At 44.9% G+C, this 18,881-nt stretch overlaps 1 protein-coding gene across 1 annotated transcript in view; it reads right to left on the reverse strand.

The window, feature by feature from the left end:
* Positions 1-17,918, reverse strand: part of LOC138498467 (zinc finger protein 420-like) — a 378,622-nt gene extending 360,704 nt beyond the window's left edge. The window contains exon 1 of the mRNA XM_069622217.1: positions 17,776-17,918. The gene's annotated coding sequence lies outside the window, so the exon portion shown is untranslated. The remainder of the gene's footprint in view (positions 1-17,775) is intronic.
* Between the last annotated feature and the right edge of the window lie 963 nt (positions 17,919-18,881).

The following is an 18,881-nucleotide window of genomic DNA, read 5'->3' on the forward strand; positions in this document are numbered from 1 at the left end:
GGTAGAGTTTAACTCCCTATTGTCTCTGTGTGCTTGAACCCCTTCCTCCCCGGGGTCCAACCCTTCCCTTTGATCCACAGCTCACCTTGTTTTCTTGGATGGTGTGCTCTCCATCCTGCTTTCAGCGCAGGGGCGCGTTGATTGATGCGGGCTCGTTGGTGCCTAGTTACTTCACTGGCGAGAGTCTGACTGGTAAGTATAATGAGTCTTTGAACAGTTCTCTAACTTAGTTCCTTTCCTTCTTAGATGATGGCCGGCGTTCTGCTGAGATGAGTGGCACTGAAGGTGAGTGAGAGCACGATGCACCCTTTTCGTATTTGTATTGAACTGAGTTCTTTTTCTGTGTCTTTTAAGTGCCGCGATGTTGTCAGCGTGGATGCCGGTTATGGAGAACAAATGCGGTGAGTAAGCTCGGTATGCGGCGCCTCTAGATGTTTCGACGCTAACCTGGAGTGGCTTTTCCCCCTCGCAGATGGATGAGAAGTTGCAGAGACACAGTTCCCCCAGAGCGGCTGGGATTCAGGTAAGCATTGAAGCTCGTACTGTATTTGAAAAAAAATAAGCGAAGAGCTGTAAAATGCTTACTAATGCCTTTTCTCTGTTCTTTTCCTCTTCATTTGGAAGCGGCGTGCCGGGATGGGAATTACACCGCCGAAGATGCCCGCAGAACAGAAGGAGTGTTGAATGATGGGCAGAAGGGCTGCTAGGTAAGGCTGTTCCTAACGGTGTTCTTGTTCTTGCAGGAGCTGAGCGCAAAAGAAAGATGCAGGCCCACTGGAGACCGATCCGAACACGGTAAGTGTCACGCTGCAGGTGCAGAAAACGCAAAGCATGCTTCTCAGCTTGGGTGTGGCTTAAATAGTCTCTGGGTATCCCAGGTGCCTCTGGGCTGAACCACACCCAAAAGACTAGACCGCACATGCAGTTCTGGGAACCGAAATATGTGGGGGCATCCATCTTGTCCCCATCAAAGCATTACAAGTCCAATCCCCAATGTTATCCTATGGAGTGAATGAGTCTGGTGCCACAAGCGCCAAGTCTGACTCCAAGTGAGTCTTTGGAGGGATGGAGAGGCCCTTGAGGGCCATGTAGGTGATCGTGGCCTGGCTCCAGCCTGACATCTTGGAGGGCTGGGGACAAGAGGGGCAGGAATCATGACAGCACCCCCCCCCCCCCAAGGCCCCTCTCAAGGTGGCTCTTCTGTCTGGTCCTGGTTTGGTTGGATGGTTTTGATGAAATCGTCTAAGCAAGCGAGGTGCATGGATGTTCTCACAAGGCTCCCATGTCCTGTCTTGTGGACCATACCCCTTACAGTCTACTAAGTAGTATAATGTGGATCTGACGTACTTTGAATCTAGGATGTCCTTGACTTTGAATTCTGGCTCCCTGGCAACTACTACTGGCTGCGGTGGCGTTGCTACCCTGGTCCCAGGTTGAACAGGTTTAAGGAGAGACACGTGGAACACAGGATGAATCTGCATGTTTGACGGCAAAGCTAGTTTGACTGCCACAGGATTTATCACAGAGGTGACGGTGAATGGACCCAGGTATCTTGGACGGAAAGTTCGGGGTCCTTTAATGGACACGTGTTTAGACGCCAGCCAGACTTTGTCTCCCACTTGGCAGTTGGGGGCCTTTGCTTGGTGTTGATCAGCAAACTTCTTTTGGCGATTCTTCGCTTGAAGTAGGTGTTCAGCTGCCCTTTTAAAGGTTTGAGAAATGGTTGTGTGCAAGTTTTTGACTGCTGGCATTTCCAGGATTGTAGGAATGTCCAACGCAGAGGTACGTGGGTGCCTGCCATACATGGTATAAAAGGGTGTCTGCCCGGTACTGGTGTGTAGGGAATTATTATAAGCATATTCAGCAATCCATAATAGGTCGAACCATCTTGGTGTAACATGCAACGCAGTTACTGCTCGAGCGTCTGGTTTGTCCTCTCAGTTTGACCATCCGTTTGGGGATGGTGACTGGTGGATAGCCGGATGTCAATCTGGGCCATAGAGCAGCATTTTCTCCAGAAGTTTGATACGAACTGAGTACCTCGGTCTGAGACCAAAACTGAAGGGAACCCATGGAGCCGTACGATACCTTCAAGAAACACCTTTGCCAGAGTGGAAGCATTTGGGAGCCCCTTAAGAGGAATTAAATGTGCCATTTTTGAAAACAGGTGACGAGTTAGTCTTAGCTTTAATGTGCAGAGGATTTACAGGCGTAACATGCATGAGAGATGGAGCTGCAATTGGATTCACCAGGTTAGGTGTCAGGTCATAGGAAGTGAGCATGAGGTCTGCAGAATACTGGGAGGGTATATCTGAATTGGTGTGTACAGTTGCATGTGTGCATGGAGGGCAAGCAGGAGAGGTGGTCGGATACAATGGTGATCTAGTGAAGTGACCAGAGGAGGTGGTGGTGGTTTGAAGAGTGGGTTTAAGGAGGCTCGGGTCTTTTTTGGGTGGTCTGGGGGATGGCTATTGCATGTGCAGCACAGGGTAGTTGGCTAGAGCTGACAGCGAATGAGAATATGGGTCTGCCTGGGTTCATAAGTGTGGTTTGGTCTTTCCTTAGTTTAGGCAGGGAGACAATTCTTTTTATTTGAGTATGGGTGGTGGTGACTGGGGCAGAGCAGCAACAAGGTTTGGTGGGGGTGGGTTCTCTGTGTACTGATGCCGTGAAGGGAGGTAGGGGCACAGTGAGTTGTATGTGTGCAGTTAGGTTTTTGGCCGGCCTCTTCATTTACCCGGCTGGCTGCCACAAGTCTATTATTCAGTGTTTGGTCATAACCACACCACTGTATTTCTCTGTTGGTCACAACAAGCCTATTACTTTAATGTTTTGTTGTAAGTGGCCTATTGAATTGTACTGCTGGTCACTTCCGGCCTGTTATTTCATCTTTTGGTCACTATTATCTTCATGGTTCTAGCCACTGACCTGCCATTTGATCACACCATCATACCCAATCCCATACACACCGCAATGCCCTACCCTTTCCATCAGGGGTCTGCAAGCTTTGGCCCTACAGATGGCTACAAATTACTTGATTCCTAGGCAGCATAGTCAATGGTGATTAAACATGGGAGCTGTAGTCCAAAACATCAGGAGTGCCGCAAGTTGCAGACCCCTGCTTTACATGGATATTCAATGCATAAAATGCACTGCCCCGTCATTGTCCACCACATTGCTCCTACCCTAACTCTTCATACCCCTTTCCCATCCTTCTACTCACTCACCAATGCACTCTGCCCACTTCCCCATGCCCATCCAGGCAATGGATGCTTGGAAAACACAGTCTGTGCATTGAGATTAAACTCTGCCCACTTCATCTTTCACTAACCTTCTCGTCCTCGTCCAGGTACACCCCATAACACACACAGACCCCTCCTCCAAACATACCCTGGAACTAGGTAACGCAAAGCCAAAGAATGGATACATTTAATATAATGTATAAGTCATCTCAGTTGGTTGATGCACCTAGTGCAGAGATCTGTCTGCAATCTGCAGGTCCCATTCTTTCTTATCATGGAAGAAGCAGGAAAGCATTTCATACTTCTGAGGCTGATCAAATGAGTCCAATTGTGGCCTCTGGTGTTAGCGGAGGAGGAGGGAGAGGGGGAAAACAGAGCTACTAGCATGGCATAGAACTTTCTCCAGTCCCCCAGCATCTGGCTGCACCACATTTCCTGGATGCTGGTAGAATGGGGAGACAAGCTAAAGCCACGCGTTAAATCACTTTCAACAGTTCTAAATAATAAGTCTGTTCAATATGGTGAATAATTAGAACTGAATTATTATTTTTTTGGAGCTTCCACATTTTAGACCTGGGATGTCGCCAGGCTAGGCCCAATGTAAGTTCCGGGCGGGGGAATAAGGAACAAGTCTGTTGGTATTAAAACTCGGTCTCCATGTGGGATCAACTCTCCCCTGCTACTGCATAAGTCAAACCTAACGGAATGTTCTGTAGCCACTGATGGATCGGAAGCTCTATTGCTATTTTTATATCAACTGAGTCCGATCCCACTCCTGACAACACATGTGAGGAGTCATGAAGGAACCTCGGGCACAAGTTAGTCATGTTTTTGGTTAAAGACTTTTTTTTTTATACCAAAGTGGTTGGCATAAGGCCTCTCTGACCCTGCTCTAAGAGGAATTTCCCAAACTAAACCAACAAAAAAAAAATCAAAGCATGTGTCTGTCAGGATAACAAAATCAAAATTGTCCTTGTATCCAAAAGTTCGATTCTGACCCTCGAACACCATAAACTAAACTATAAGTTGAAAAGGGAAATGTCTTTAACCTTTGGTGATTGCAAAAGAGTCTGTAAAGAAAGAATAAACAGCTCCAAAGAAAACATTTTCCACGGGGTGAATAGCCTCGGTTCCCTTCCCCAGGAATTCTCCTCAAGAAAAATGATTCTTTGTCTAACTTTGTGTCTTTCTTGCTGCTTAGTCTTGTAGTTCCTTTTTGTCTGGTAAAGACAGTTCTATATTTCATCTTATGTCTTGTAGACTTGCAGCTGCTTGGTATGCTTCCCTGCCAGGACATCTCATTCACTTGCTCCTCTTTTACTTCCACGGTGTCATGATCTCTGCTTCCAAAAGGTCAGGACTTACCCAACTCCCTTGGAAGCAGACCCATAACCCAGGTTCTGAGTGCCAATCAGTCCTAATTGGGACCTTTTGGACCCAGTCCTGGCGCCAGTGGCACCAGGCTCATAAATATGCCCAGTCCCAGCGCTGGAAGCGCCGGGCTCATAATGCTTGGGTGGACTTACCTGCAGCAGACCATGCTGCTTACTTACCTGCCAGTTGAGCCTCTGATCCTCTTCTGTTTGGAACTACTTTTCCTGTTGGGTGGGGCAGGAGCCACTCCCTAGGTTCAGAACACTGGAACTCTTCTGGAAAGCAGGAACTCTTTTCTTACCTAGGCGTGGCTGTGGAAGGAGACACCTAAGCACTACAGGAGGCTATTTAAACCACACCCGATGGATGAATCTTGCTTTGCGTTATTCTGCATCCTCTGCAGCAGAACGCTCATCGTGTCTTCTGCATCTGATCCTGGGCCTAAGGAAAAAGGCTTACCATCCTGAATCCAGTCTTCAGCAACACCTATAAAGACAAGAAAGAACAGGTTAGCATTACGGTCTTCAGTGACAGCTCTTCACTTACCTGGTCCATCGGCTGTCACCAACGCCTCGCGCTGCATTCCGGCATCTGAAAGACAAAGGCTTACCTACTCTTCGTGCGCTCCGGAGGTCTTCACACTGCATTCCGGCATCTGAAAGACAAAAGCTTACCAACTCTTCGCACGCTCAGGAGGCCTTCGGCGCTGCATCCCGCATCTGAAAGACAAAACAAGGTGCGTTTAAAGACATTGGGGAACTTTAATACTCACGTGCCATTAATCCTTTCCAAATCTAACCCAGTGGGTATTCCGGCACCCTGCAGCCGCTCTGAACTTGTACCTGCAAAATAAAAAGACAGTTAGAGCGCATCGTGAAGCAAGCAACAAGCGCTTACTTACGTGCTTCCAGGCGCTTCTATTCATCACACGGGCTCCATCTTCAACTCACTTCAGCCCGTCATCCGCCATCGCCGGAACCCTGCAAAACAAGAGACATCATTACTAAAGACTTTAAAGACATTAGAATTACTCGAAACTTACCGTTCGTGCAGTAAACGACGGACAGCAGTCCTCTGAAGTCAAGAGGCCTGCTCCCCTTATCCAGTGAAGAAACTGGTTACAGCACCCTGCCCCGAGGCAGATGGAGAGCACGGCGTTCACTTACCTAAGGTGAGAGCGTTAACCTTTGGGGTTCTACAGGAGAAGAGAAAGGGAAGAAGAGAGAGACATTCAATAACCCAGTTCATTAATCCCATATTTTCTATCTGCAGACATCTTACCCTTCGAGTCAGACATACAGTGCACAGAGGTCCAGCCCAAAGAGCCAGCCGTGTGTTACACATCACCTTTGAAGATACGGTATACGCCCAGTCAAGACCGGCGCCTCTACGGGAATCAGGTGAGCATTACAGGACGCAAAGCCTACCACAAAACTCCCGTCCAGGCGCTATGGAAACCTCGGATACCGACCAGCTAGCCCAGTTACTTGGGGAACTAAGGGCAGAAGTGCATGCAACCCGTCAGGAAACGAACGCTCTAAGAAGGGAACTGATTATTTCCAAGGAGCGAACAGATGATCTCGCTAGACAATTGCTACAGTCACAAGCCGGACAGACCCCGTTGCCCGCATCTGGGGGAAATCTTCCTTCTACATCCTCTATGAATCCAGTGCAGCTCAACTTACCTGGGAATGTACCTCTGGCTCCGCCCGAACGATTTTCTGGTGACCCAAAGAGGTTTGCAGTATTTATCAATCAGTGCCGGTTGCATTTCTTATGCCGGCCAGCAGCCTTTCCAACTGATCAAGCTAAAGTAGCTTTTGTACTTTCGTACCTTAGTGGCAATGCGGCAGACTGGTCGATCCCTCTAGTAAATCAAGATGATCCGGTCCTCCATGATTTTCAAGCTTTTCAGGTCAGTATGGAAAAACTGTTCGCAAGACATTCACAGGGGCAGGCCTTGGACAATGAGCTTCTTTCGTTGCGACAAGGTAATCAAGACCTTTTGGCTTATATTGCGTCTTTCAACAGACTGATAGTGGAAACTCAATGGCCTGAGGACAAAAGGATTACGCTGTTTTATAGAGGTCTACGTGGAGAGCTCAAAGATGTGTTAGCCCAAGTAGTGAATCCCCCACAAGATTGTTCGGACTATATAGACTTAGTCGTTCAAATAGATCACAGACTGCAGAACAGGAAGGCCGATCGTTCCAAGTTTGATGCTCGAGTATTTTCCAAACCGCCAACTCCTTCCAAAGGAGTAGACTCCGGGGAACCCATGCAAATAGGGGGTCTGAAAGGTCCTCTAACACAAAAGGAGCGGGAAAGGAGAAAACAGTTGCAATTATGCCTCTATTGCCCTTTCTTCGAGACTGTCCGGTGAAACCTGCCAAGAAGGCAGTAGGAGCTGCAGTTACCAAAGTTACAAACTCTGAGCAGGGAAACGACCTTGCCCGACAAGAATAGAGGTCCTCTTGCCGAGCGTGAAAACCAGTTCCGTGACCTCGCATTTCGTGATACCTATGGTCCTCATTAGCCCTGATAATCCGGATCGATTACATGCAATTGAAGCTTACGTCGACAGCGGTGCCATCGGCAATTATGTGGATCATGAAATGGTTTTGAGGATGAATCTAACTCTTTGTCCCAAGGCTGTAAAGGACGTCATTACTACGGTGGATGGGACGGAGATAGCCTCCGGACCAGTAACGCATACCACTCAAGAAGTGACGCTCGTAAGTCAAGATGGACACCATGAGAAGATCGTGTTCGATGTGATCAAGGCCCCTCAGTTTCAGATTATTCTAGGAATACCTTGGTTAGAGAAACACAATCCTCTGATCGATTGGCGAGCAAGAACGGTCCAGTTTCCAGAATGTGTCTCTACTTGTCACCCTCCACCTGGTGTTGCACTGGCAGCAATTTCTTCAGAGACTCCCCAGTTACCTCCCGAATACCTAGAATACCAAGATGTTTTCCGGAAGGATCAGGCTAACTCTCTACCTCGTCATAGGTCTTATGACTGCCAGATAGACCTGATACCTGGATCTACTCCTCCTTGTAGTAGAATTTATGCCCTCACCGAGCCTGAGAACCTTCACCTTCGACAAGAGTCCGATATTGTAAAAGAGGAATGCGGGAACCCGAACTTTGGCAGAAGTGGAACAACAAAAGAAATGACCCCATCGATGAACGTTGAGCTTCAGCTGGGGGGATTTTAATGTGTGTCAATCAATATGTTACAAATCTGACCAACATGCGATCATAGGTCAAGAAGGCATCAAACTGACTGTTTCATTTGGTACCCAAACAAATTTAGAGCTTCTTGGATTGAGAGGACCTCCCTCCAACCTATTTCCAGGACCAACGGCTGTTCCATCCTCTCCTATGAGGCAGCCTAACATGTCAGCTAGTTAGAACCTAAAAGAGTGCAAAAGTCATCAAGGAACAATTATACTAGGAACTGAAATAGACTGCCAAAAGACAGCAATGAGTAATAACAATTGTGGTTGTTGTAGGAATAGCCTGCTTGTATCTAATCAGCCCCAAAGCGGAAGTTTCTGTAATTTAACGACAGAACCTTACAAACTCTATTCTTTGTAAAAAAATATATATTCACACAATCTCACACAAGAAAGATTAGTCTTACACAAACAAAAATATTCCCAACCCAACAAACAATATTGAATTCCCTCCACCAAGTGACAGTATGTCCGACACAAACACAATGCCCTGCCCACGTGTTCATGTCACCAGAAGCCTGAACATGAACACGTCAACCATCTGGAAGAATTAAATAGTTTCAGCGCCTCTCTAGTGACCAATGGAATTAAGACTCCAAGTGGTCACTTGTTGGTAGAACGCTGCTCTCTACAAAATAGTAAAGAAATTAATGTAGAGAAACAAAATCGCACAAAAGGTTGAGCGAGTTCCAAACAGCAACATAAACTTGGGGACCTACTTAAAAAGATGTACAAACCACAGATGGTTGACCATGGGAACAGATGCGAGTTGAGTGATAGAAACATGCATATCCTCAACACCCAAAATCGAACCACAGTTCCAAATGTTAAGGCACCACGGGATGAGCAGAAAGCTTATACAACTCAACCCCACAGCATAGATAGATCAAACCATGGAGAAGCCAGATTACATCATCAACCCACACATGAATCCGATCACCTGAACAATCATGTCCTAAAAATCATGATTACCCATACTTTTGGACAAGACTCTATGCTTTGTTTAAACAGAACGAATGTTATCTTGATTTTAGGAGACATTCCAAACCTAGAAGCACTTGTATCTTCGTATATTGATAGAGTAGAATTCCCCAACAAGAGGGACACACATTGTTGTATTCTCCATCTTGATTAACGAAGATTCTACTCTTCTGTCAGAAAGAATAAGTGATTCAGATTTTTTTCATTGCTCCATATATGAAGAAATACTGAGAGAAAGGAGAAATGAGAGAGTTGAGAGAAAGGGGGAGCAATACCATATGAATGACACCCATGGGCAAGCATATTCCCTCACTAAACAAAATATTGACAAATCCAACTGGGCAACCGGTGTCTCCACCCTGTGGCACAGGTTGCACTGGTAACCCCACACTAGAAGGGAAATGTAATAACACGATTTTGCCAGAATTTACATAAACTACAGAAAATCAATACTGTGTATTGGAAACATGGGCTAGTTTGCAGTAGCCTCTCATATTCCAAGATAATGGGATATTAGCATCCATCAAGAACTACTCGATATTATGTCTTCAGGAGACCGATGCCATAGACCAGCTAACATGGCATGGACATATATTAATCCAAAGCCCGAGTGAATGGAGGGAGGCCATCGGGAGGCCTGTACACAATAATTAAACAAGGCCTCAGAATAGCAGCCACTTTATTCTCAAATGAATACAGAGGCGTTTTAGGAGTAAACCTAAGGATGCAAATCGAGAAGGAGGAACAAGACATATTGTTAGTGAACATATACTGGCATCCTGCCCACTGTAAACTCTCTATAATGATAGAGAGATTGGAGAAGTTCCTTGAAGGTTACAAGGATATTTTCCCAAACTCCGAAATAATAATTGTCGGGACCCCGAATGTCCATTGTATTCCCCTGAGCATAGACTTGGGGAATAAAATAGACCTCACCAACAGATCTACTCAACTACTAATCGAATATGGCACCCATTGGAGGGATTTATGGGAGAGCTGGGGCTTGATAGTAACTAATGGTCAAACTCAGGGAGACCTGCCCCCTCATCCAACGTGGCACAGAGACAATTCAAGCTCCTGGCTCAACTAGATAATAGTCTCAGAAAACCTATTTCCAACCCTAACCCAGACAAGAACTATACATAATCCTGTTAGTGATCATGATTTTATAGCATTACATACGAACATCAGCCTGAAGTTGCCCAAGATGTCCCAATATAAAACTCTAACCTTGCACCAAAGAAAGAATAGATGCTCATGGAATGCACGAAGTCTAAAAAACATGAATAATGTGATTTAAAGATTTCTGGTATTCCACCACCTTTCCACAAAAAACCTTTAAATCAAACTAAACTGTACTTCAACAGCTCTCATGTCTATATGAAAGAAATCCAGGAAATAAAAGCTCTTAGGCATAAAATATAAGATATTTAAGGTTCGGGCCACTTAAAAACATTGAGAAAAGAGAACCAATACAAAAAGAAAAACGAATATTCAAAAATTGGATTAAAAGCTACAAGCATCTTCTAATCCAAAAAGATGGGGGGAAAAATGCACAAAAAATATACTTTTGGAGTCTTGTCCACACAAGTACAAGACAGGTCCCCACGGGAATTATGAATCCCATATTTGAAGAAATGTGGTGCACGCATTTCACAGAATTATACCAAAACGTGGGAGGTGTTTTTCAAAAATCAAATATTTTTTTATTTTTTTTTATTTTTTTGTTTATTAACCCAATTTGGGTTTTTTACAAAATCGTAGTGCCATGGCGAAGTGTATTTCATTTTATCGAGGCTACTCAAATATTGAAGAACCTTTGAACATAGACATAACCCGAGAATATATCCTCAAAATCATAAAATCATCTTCTAACTCTCGAGCACCAGGACCCAATGGATTATGTAATCTTGCTCTGAAAGATAACACAGATATGTGGGCCAGAATTCTACACACCTTATTCAAAAATGCTGTAGCTAGAAAGACCATCTCTAATTGCTAGTCCTCTTCAGTCATCGTACCCATTTATAAGAAAGGCAGCAAACTACAGCCTGTGAGTTATCGTCCCATCGCACTCCTCAATGTAGAGAGCAAAATATTAACTTGTTGTATATTGAAGAGTCTCAAAGAATGGGCGCCCTCCAAAGAAAGACTCCCTCGCTACCAAACACGCTTCAGAAAGGGAACAGGGGATGATGCTAGTGGACTATACATACAGTCACTGCATGCACTGAAGAAAATTATCCACCTCAGTCTAGCATTTGATAAGGTGGATAGAGTAAGGTTGAGTATGGTTGTGGTCAAAATTACTCAACTGGGGAATTCGACCACAGTTGCTCAATATCTTTATTCTACTGCACAACAACACATGTGTGAGAGTGCATTTAGGACAAAGTGGTGAAGTCTCAAGACCGATAAAAACAGATTGTGGTGTAAGGCAGGTTGCATTCTAGCAACCTCCCTCTTCAATTTACATCTTACAGATGTGGGTGATACTCTCAAGAAAGCATCATTTATAGCCCCAAAAATAGCGGGAAAGCAGAGCGCGTGGTTTGCATATGCAGACGACATATTCTTAGGACACCAATTGGCTTACAAATACTACTTAATAGCTTTCACAAATATGTAACATTGAATAGCCTGTCAATTAACCCAACTAAATCTGGCTGGTGGCAGTGGTTACTACGCAAAATATTCCTTCGGAATATTCTCTATGGGATTTTCCCATTGATTTTAAACGCACCACTTTTTGGTGCAATGTTAAAGATACCGCCGGGTTATTTATTTAATATTAATTCCCCGGTTGGGTCGGCAGTGGTTGCAGCTCGTTGTTCCAGTCAGAGGAAGAGAGGATCTCGTCATAGAGGAAGTTTGGAGTCGTTGCACTGCCCAGGGATGAAACCAGCCGCTGGAGCATCCTTCCCATTTAAGGTACTGTGTCCTGCCTGGCCTACAGAGTGCTCAAGGTGTCTCCTAAATCCTTGACCTCTATACTGGGTTATGATATGATATGATATGATAAGGCATTTGTAACGCGCCTATACACAAGTGTTTCAAGGCGCGACGAGGCAGGGGGGGGAACAAGGGGAGACAGACAACGATCTTACTAGGCCAGGTGTCATTCAGATCGCGCAAGTGCAAGGGTAGAGGGGAAGGGAAAAGTGCATGGGGGAAAGGGAGAGGGGAAAGTGCAGTACAGGGTTATAAGCATACAGCATACAGGATAAATAACAAGGGCCAGCTGGTGGCAAGTGCGAGGAAGTGCAGACAAGTGCTGGGAAGGGGGGCTGTATGGATACAGACACAGTCCCGTAGTGCAGGGGTTGCCGTGGAGGCAGTGCAGGGGAGAGTGGCTGGGCCGAGAACGGTGAATGGCCCAGTTGCAGATTCAGTGCAGTTTCAGTAGTATTAGCAGGGGAGAGGGGGAGAGAAAGCGGAGGCAAAGAGGAAGGTTTTGAGGTGCTTCCGGAACCGGAGGTGGTTCTCCTCAAGTTTCAGGGAGGTAGGAAGGCTGTTCCAGAGGGAGGCCCCTGCAGTGGAAAGAGATCTGCCCCCAACTCGTTGTTTGGAGAAGCGGCTGACCCTGAGGGAGTTGGAGGCGGATGAGCGAAGAGCTCGAGAAGGAAGATATTTAGGATGAGAGAGTTGAAGGTATTTTGGCCCAAGGCCCCAGACGGCCTTGTGGACAATGCAGAGGGTTTTGAACTTGATCCTCGCAGTCACTGGGAGCCAGTGTAGTGATTTCAGTCCTGGAGAGATACGGTCCCTGGGCTTGAGGCCAAGGACAAGTCTTGCAGTCCTGTTCTGGATGAGTTGCAAAGGGCGGAGAGTAGAGGCGGGCAGATTAAGATAGGGGCTGTTACAGTAGTCCAGCTTAGAGAGAACCAGGGCTCTAGAGACAGTGAGCTTCTGGGGGAAGGAGAGGAAAGGAAGGATACCTCTGAGGAGGTGTAGCTGGTAGTGTGACTTCTTAGATACGTCGGATATGTGAGGAGAGAAGGAGAGTGTTAAGTCGAAGATGACCCCAAGGTTGGCCCCAGACCAGCTAACTTTGCCTTTCTGAACTATTTCAACTCCTTTTTGACTTTTCTGCAAAGACTTTGAGTGAATTTCCACTGTGTGATCTTGGGCACATTCCGTTTTGCTCTCTCCAAGAGTGGTTCTGGCCTATGAACTTTTTGCTCTACAGTAGACCCTGCCTTTCTTGACTTGCTGTGGTTTCTTAAAAGTGTTGGTACTGTGTTATTTCCATACTCTGCCTTTTCTCTCCCTTTTTAAACAAATTATTGGAGTGCCATCTAAGGTTACACGCTCACCTCTGTTTTGCAAATAAGTGGTGTCTTAACTTAGACTTGTCTAATAATTAACTAGGGAGGTGTATATACTTATAGTGACTGTGTTTGAACCTGCTTGACATATCAGTGCCAGTGTATTTTCATAAGTGTGTTTTAAAAAAATTAATTATATACTTTTATACCAAAGCTCTGGTCAGTGTTTGCTTGTGCTACTGTATTTTTTTTGTACCTAATGTGTATACTCTACATACTGCCTAACTCTTCTTGAGAGAAGTCTGACTGCTCAGCCACAGCTACCAGGTAAATCTGGGTGGTGCAGACTGCTACCAATTGGGTTAACTGCCAACACCTGTAGTCTTAATCTTCTTGCAGTGCTCCCTAAGGGAACTGCACAGGATTCTGCCTAACAATGCCATGTTATCCTCTTGAGGGTCGCCTCCCCCCATGTGGTCCTGCCTCATACAGACGTCCCAAGGGTCGGGATCAGGTAGCGGCTGCCGGCCCCTAGCCACATGTGGAGAGGCTACCTCTGGGAAATGAGTGATTACCTCATCAGATTCATTACTTACACTACATGAATCCAATCGGCAACCAACCCACAAAAAGAACTCTTCAAAATCATCAAAGAAATCAAAAACCCTACATCCTGCAACAAAGGCACCATACCATCACAATTGCCGTATAACAACATCACCAATTACCTAAGGGCAAAAATAGAAACAATCCAACAGACCATTGAAGCAAGTCACGCAACAATAAACACAAGAACAATTACGGAACCACCAATAACCAGTGCGACACCAACTGCAGCAACACTCAACCGATTTGAACCAATAGATGATGAAGTGTTCTCCACACTAATACAAGACACCAACCTCGCCAGATCCCCTTACCCCCCATGCATATACAAAGAAATCCCCAACCACAGCACCCCAGCATCTTACTTCCGACTACTGATGACCTATCCCTAAACACAGGGATACTACCAAAAGCTTCACATCAAGGCACTCCTAAAAAATTTAAACAGGTAGAGTGGAAGACCCTGCCAACTGAACACCCATGCAAGGTTCGAAATTGAGATTCAATGAGCAGGAGCTAAAACCAGCTCCTGGGTGTCGGGCATCACCCTGTAGGCAGGAGCTACCGCAGGGGAACCAGGAGCTACCAGAGATGCTCCTTTAACATTTTGTATGAACCATTGTGTTTAAATGTGTACTTGATGTGTACTCATTATTTATTAACATTCTCAAATATTTAAATTTAATGTCACATTTACATGTTTGGCAGGCACCAGTTGGCACTAGGAGACAAAAGTATCTCCTGGTAGCTGTTGGTTTCAAACTAACCAGCCCTACTATGCTAGAAGCAGGAGCTTAATAGCTCCCAGCTCCCCTCAATGTTGTACACTGCCATATCAAATCTACTAGACCTGGTGAAGCTACTGGAGAACCACATGTACAAAATCCTACTCAACCATGTAGAAATATATGGAATACTCGACCACTCTCTAGTCAGCTTCAGACCCATGAAAGGAACATAATCAGCACTTCTACCCATATATGACGACCTAAAAATAAATGCAGACAACAACACACAATCTGCCCTCTTACTACTGGACAACCTCTGTCGTACTCCCTCTACCCTCATTAACATAACTAACCCTCTTTCTTACAGAACCACGCAAGTGTCTGGAGACCATGCTAATGGTGACGGTGAGCTGTCAAAGTCAATTTAACATAACATCTCCAAAGATGGACCTAGCCTTTTGTCAGGTGTGTCACTGCTATGCCGAACCACTTCAATCGCCGGGCCTTTAAGACTTATCTGATCGAACTAGGTTCTTTCCCTCTGTTCTGTTGAGCAGCGCCAAGATGCCTCTGTGGTGAAAGTCGCATTATACAAATAAACTTAACATAACCTTACTACAGCCCTGCCATATTGGACAGTACATGGACATAATGGTACCCCCTGTAGTGAAAGGTCACTAACTGCAGTCATGCAATCTGCCCAACAATAAAATACCAGTGGTGACCAGCCCAGGTCCAGAAAGTAAAAGAAAATTACCCTCATGACTCAGTTAACAGCTACTCTAAATGAAAAGGCCATGGTCGGCCCCAGAATGGCCAGGGAGGAATGCATGTGTGATGAAAGAGGTGAGGAAGTCACAGTGTGGGGAGAAGGTCAGTTGGACAGGTCTGGTTGCTCATAAGGGTTACCTCCTCCTTGGTCAGCAGGGATGAAAAGGAACATGTTTCATAGTTGGTATGCAGAGCGGAAAGTATGGCAGTGTTGGGTGGGAAGGGGGACATAATTACCATAACAGAGAGATGGGGATGGTAGGAGCCAAACAAGTCATTGAGGAGAAAGGTCTCCATACACAGTACTGGGTGCTCCCTAGCCAAAGGGTATGTTTGGAGACTGGTATGGTGGATATAATGGTGTGTGTCATGGGGACGGTGAGGAGGGTTGAAAAAGACGAGTTTGATCTGAATCCAGAAAAAGTGTTTTATAAGTATCCTTTACCTGATTGTGCGTTGGAAACCGTGTTTGATTCTGAAGTGGGCAGAGTGCTTTTATGAGTGAGTTGCAGTGATAGGAGTGTACCAGAAAGGTAATGGAACAGTGACTCTGGCAGGGGACAGATTAGGAAGGAAGGGAGCACCGTGCAACACATTTTTCAAGGGTTGCAGTCCTGCTGGTTGACCGCCATTTGAGTTGAAACTGATTTCAGTGTATCTGTAACTGATATGTGATAAAGTGGAGAGGAGTGCTTTAACTTCACAAAGAACAGTTCCGGAATGACAAAAAATGGTTGCAAAAAGTAGTGGAGCTGTTAACATTAAAAAATAAAAGTAATGGAACACCGCTCCCGATCGTTCCCGCTCACTTCGACCACTGGTGAGTAGAATGATGGGAAGGGGGAAAGAGGACGTAGGTGCAGAAGCAATGTGGTGGAGGTGCACTGAATATCCATGGCACGTTCAACAGAGAGCTCCATGGGTACAACCAAGAAGACAATGGACCCCAAATGTGCAATTCAATAGGCCCCTTACAACAACATATTAACATAATAGGCTGGTTGCGACCAACAGAGTAATACTACACTCTCAAATAAATGAGGGAGGGGGGACATGTACTCTGCTGCGCACACCACTATACATAGGTTCTTGTTTAATTTTCTTAGTAAATACACACCATTAAACCTCTGAGCTGCAAGGATTACCAATCTAGACTCTCGGTCCCCTTGTGAGTCCACACCAAAGGTATACAATAAACTATGTATTAGTTTATCCACTGAATATAGTCCATCAATTTTACTGAAGGAGCAAGCAATTCTCGTTCAAATTCTTTATTAGGTGGTTCGTACAATATATAACCTGAATTATTTTTCTTTTTCCAAAGCTTTTTTAATTTTCTAGTGGTGATTAACTTATTTTCTGCCAACACGTGTTTTGACCCCTTCGACCACACGTCTTCCTCAGGGCCAACAAATCACCTTCATAGTTACATATTTCCATATCAACATTGTACATCCATGATGAACATACATCATCCAACATTTGATGTTATACAGTTTAGTAATTGTGATCCAAATACTATCATAAAAAATGATAAATACCACATAGTATGTGTATCAGAGGTCGTTCCACATCAGGGGGATGAGGTTACAATTTCAATCAAAGACGGGGAAAGAAATATATATATAATATATGCATATAAATAAAGAGACCTTCCATTTCAAATAAAATCATTTAACTTTCATGTTTTCTCCACTGTGTTAAGCATTTATCAAACTGTGTTGCCTCACATGTCCAATACTTTTAGTATCCAAATTTCACAGGGAACTGCTACTAATGTGAACCATGATACATACGTGTCTCCAGCACCCACATGTCAATCCACTAATCTCACAACGGCTTTCCCATTTCTCTCCCCAACCTAAGGCCACCTTTAATGAAAGGTCACCGTGCCATGCATTTGTCTACTCTATGGGCCTCATTACGACTTTTGAGGCAGCCATGCCCTTAATAGGCATTATTATGGCTGCCTCCAAAATCGGGTCCGGGTTCCCTGAATGGGGAAATACTGGGCCATTCCGAGTATGGAGGGCCCGGTATTTCCTCCTTCAGGGAACCCGGGCCCGGTCCTTCCCCATTCCCATTCGAGCCCTCATAGGGCTCAATGGGAATGGGGAGGGAGCTAACAACGGGCCCATTACAAACGGGCCCGTTGTTAGCACCCTGGTCCCCTCGCGGGACCCGCTATGGACGTCTGGAAAAACCAGACATCCAGAGCGTGCCCCGCAAGGGGAACTCATAACCATTACCAGCGCCGTTAAACCCATTCCGCACTTCTCGTAATGAGGCCCCATGTGTTGGTTGGGTGTGTTCATACTTTTCTATCATGTTATAGCAGGCCTTTTATAAAAGGACAGGTGTCCAAGTGTGGAGGGCAATCTACAATATAAGATGAATATCTACCCATTATCCACAATGAGGACACTGACTGTTTAATTCCAGCGCCCTTCCAAGACACTGTAACTGGGCAAAAATAGAATTCAGAGGAGTGCCCATTCCCAAACCCTAGCCTAGAGCTTAGTTATTTCAAACAATAAGCCTAGTAGAGAACCATCATTCTTACCTATATCGTGCTCTTGTTAGCGCTTCACCCGTCTCTCATAAGTGTGCACCGTGCAACTGAGCCGGCACAGCTTCAAGGCTTAAATAGCTACAACTATCCAACACTATTTCACACATGTGTTCTGTGGAGCAACCAGTCCCCGGTTTTCGCTTAGAGTGCGCATGTGCACTGGGGAGACACTACTCCCTTGCGCATGCCTACTAATGCGTATGCATTTTCAAGAAACACTAATCTCTAGAGCTCATCCGATTTCATACATTACGGTCTAGTTTAACACAAACTACATTCAGACCCGATGGTTATGGTTTCTCTGGATACATTTGAGCTGTTAACCATCTTTTATCTACATTAAAATCTAATGTTATTTAAATCTAATTCGCCCATTTTCTGAACAAATATATATTCCTTATTTTTAAAAAGCTCTCTACATTGCTTTCATTTAACCTCATTAATGTATTTTGTAAAGCCTGCCGTTTCTTTCATTATTCTTATGTCCTGTTGTTATATTGTAAAGTGCATTGGATTAAAGCGCTATATAAACTTAATGAATACAAATGCAAGCCTATTGGCAATTCATGAAGCATGTAATGTAACTGGAAATCATACTCAAACCACAATGGAGCACAACCAATGCGCACGTGCTTCTCGGAGACACTATTCACTCGAGACCTTCTGCGTGCACTATCACGGGCTAATCAGTCGCAAAAATCACCTTCAACCAATCGGTCCTGACTAATTATTCGCCTCAGTTGCCCAAGGGTTTTTTCTTCCTCATTTCACTTAAGTTTATGGTTGTTCTTATTGTACTAATGTACTGTTCGCTGAGATAATTAAAACTAATGCAGAATTGCTAATGTTCCTTCCTGCTTTTAGAAATGGCATCCACAGTTTCTTTTAACCACAGTACTTGTACTCCAAATCAAATGTTGAATCCTGTAGATTCCATTGGCATCCTTTTTCCAATATACATCTTCAAATCAGCTTGGAGGAAACAAAAGTGACAGAGCCATGGATAGACCAGAGATTAAAACTCAGCAAAGCAAATGAGACAAGAACTGGACACAACCCATTCTAGATTAGATCTGCTTCTGATTTCATGAAATAGC

Source organism: Ambystoma mexicanum, chromosome 5q, assembly GCF_040938575.1.
Source record: "Ambystoma mexicanum isolate Mex_15411 chromosome 5q, UKY_AmexF1_1, whole genome shotgun sequence".
NCBI classification, from domain to species: Eukaryota; Metazoa; Chordata; class Amphibia; order Caudata; family Ambystomatidae; genus Ambystoma; species Ambystoma mexicanum.